The sequence below is a fragment of the Schistocerca piceifrons genome, unplaced genomic scaffold (assembly GCF_021461385.2).
Source record: "Schistocerca piceifrons isolate TAMUIC-IGC-003096 unplaced genomic scaffold, iqSchPice1.1 HiC_scaffold_393, whole genome shotgun sequence".
NCBI classification, from domain to species: Eukaryota; Metazoa; Arthropoda; class Insecta; order Orthoptera; family Acrididae; genus Schistocerca; species Schistocerca piceifrons.
Window position 1 is genome coordinate 5,001 of NW_025728618.1, and position 2,500 is coordinate 7,500.

The window sequence follows — 2,500 nt, forward strand, 5'->3', positions numbered from 1 at the left end:
CCTAACCCATGTTGTGCCTTAACCTAACCCATGTTGTGCCTTAACCTAACCCATGTTGTGCCTTAACCTAACCCATGTTGTGCCTTAACCTAACCCATGTTGTGCCTTAACCTAACCCATGTTGTGCCTTAACCTAACCCATGTTGTGCCTTAACCTAACCCATGTTGTGCCTTAACCTAACCCATGTTGTGCCTTAACCTAACCCATGTTGTGCCTTAACCTAACCCATGTTGTGCCTTAACCTAACCCATGTTGTGCCTTAACCTAACCCATGTTGTGCCTTAACCTAACCCATGTTGTGCCTTAACCTAACCCATGTTGTGCCTTAACCTAACCCATGTTGTGCCTTAACCTAACCCATGTTGTGCCTTAACCTAACCCATGTTGTGCCTTAACCTAACCTATGTTGTGCCTTAACCTAACCTATGTTGTGCCTTAACCTAACCCATGTTGTGCCTTAACCTAACCCATGTTGTGCCTTAACCTAACCCATGTTGTGCCTTAACCTAACCCATGTTGTGCCTTAACCTAACCCATGTTGTGCCTTAACCTAACCCATGTTGTGCCTTAACCTAACCCATGTCGTGCCTTAACCTAACCCATGTCGTGCCTTAACCTAACCCATGTCGTGCCTTAACCTAACCCATGTCGTGCCTTAACCTAACCCATGTCGTGCCTTAACCTAACCCATGTCGTGCCTTAACCTAACCCACGTCGTGCCTTAACCTAACCCACGTTGTCGCCTAACGTAACCCACGTTGTCGCCTAAACCTGCTCTGTAATTGTTATACGACTCGTTCAATTAGTGTAGTGTTGCCCACCCGCAACCCTCGCAATATAGTTCGCTACTCGCACTCCCCGCTCCCCTGTGTATCGCTTCATGTTAAACACCTTGCAAGTCTTGCTCACTTTCCACATGCTCCTGCTGTACACTGTAATGTGGATGGCAGCAGGACGTACATGCCGCCCCTCCCCACGTCCCCACCTTGCCCCCTGCCTTCGCAAGCTGGTTGGTGAGAACTTTGCATGTTCAATGCCCTCCGCATGCGACGTACTCAGGCTACGTTGTGGTGCGGCCTGTGTCAACTGTCCGCTAATGTCGTACGCGTAAACCACAATCTGTACTGCACATTCGTCCTTATGTACTGAATGATACATCGTGGCACATGTGTGACCGTACAACGACTGCGCCCAAAAACGGCGGACCATACAGTGCAAATATTGTGCACGCAGCTACGTGTCGTCTCCCTATGAGAGCTGGATTGCAGTGTGGTACGCCATAGAGACGTGTGGGAGGAACGGACGCCGTGGATGGCGATCAGCATGAGCTGTCTGTTGATGTATTCGGACCTAGTCGTCTCTCCTCACACACCGTGATGGCATGGTGCACCGCGTTCCATATCTGCGACATGCTACAGAGGCCGGTTGACAGTCGTTCGAGCAATGGACATCGCATACGTACGGGGGCCACCTTCCACGTATTGTCTAGGCGTGCACATTTTGTTGCGTGTATGTGGGCAGACGTAGTGTGGCGTGACACCTGACACAGGCATGCAATAATCGTGGAAGTTGCAAATGGCGATGGACGCCTGCGTTTTCTGGTGAAGTTACGCAAATGAACAAATGGTAACCTGTTGTGGTGCGGTTGTTCTCGCTAGGGGTGAATCGGTGATGGCGACGATAGGTTGAGGTACTAACCGGTTGTTCCAGCGATACCCACCATGCCGACGAAACTGAACGGCATCTGGGTGTGAAGCGATACGCGGCGGTGGCTGGGTGGGACCGTCCCCGGCCGGTGAGGGGGCGCCTCCCGGCGTGCTGGCCGCGCGGTGCGTGGGCGCACGCGCTACAGCCGGCTGGTGGGGGCGGCCAGTGGCAGGCGCGCCGGCCGACGGACGCGGCAGGCGTCGCAGCTGCGCGCCGGCGCACCCTGCGCGCGGCGCCGTGCGGCCAAAGTAGGTCCTCGCGGGCCCGGTGCGAAGCGCGGTGGACATCTTCAGTGTGCTGGTCCGATTGAGGACTGTGTGCGTTGAGGATGCGCTGCCGCCCGGCGCTCGGCGCCGCGACGCCGTCTGCTGCTCGGTCGCCCCAGCGGTTCTCGCTGGTGGTTTGTATCGCAGCTGTGCGGATGTGTTGGCGCGTGCGCTGTGCTGGGAGAGTTCGCTTCGGCACCCAAGTGGGGCTTTTGTCCTTCTGTGGCGCTGGCGTTGGAGCTGCCGGTCACCGTAGGTGGCGCGTGTTGTCTCCCGCCGGCAATGCCACGACAGCACGCTCCCGGGCCTCTGTCGGCAGCGGCAAGCTCAGTTGGGAGCACGGGTGGTCGCACCGAAAGCGTCTACTCGCCTAACTCCGGGCGATTGCGCCTCTCTCGAACCCGACCAAGTACTTGGGACGGCGCTGCGCGCCGCCGGGACCTGAGAGGGTTTCGAGGTGTATTGTGCAGGGGAGCTCAGCCTCCTCCTGTTTGCAGAATGATTGAGCGGACGCTTGCGTGTTCGC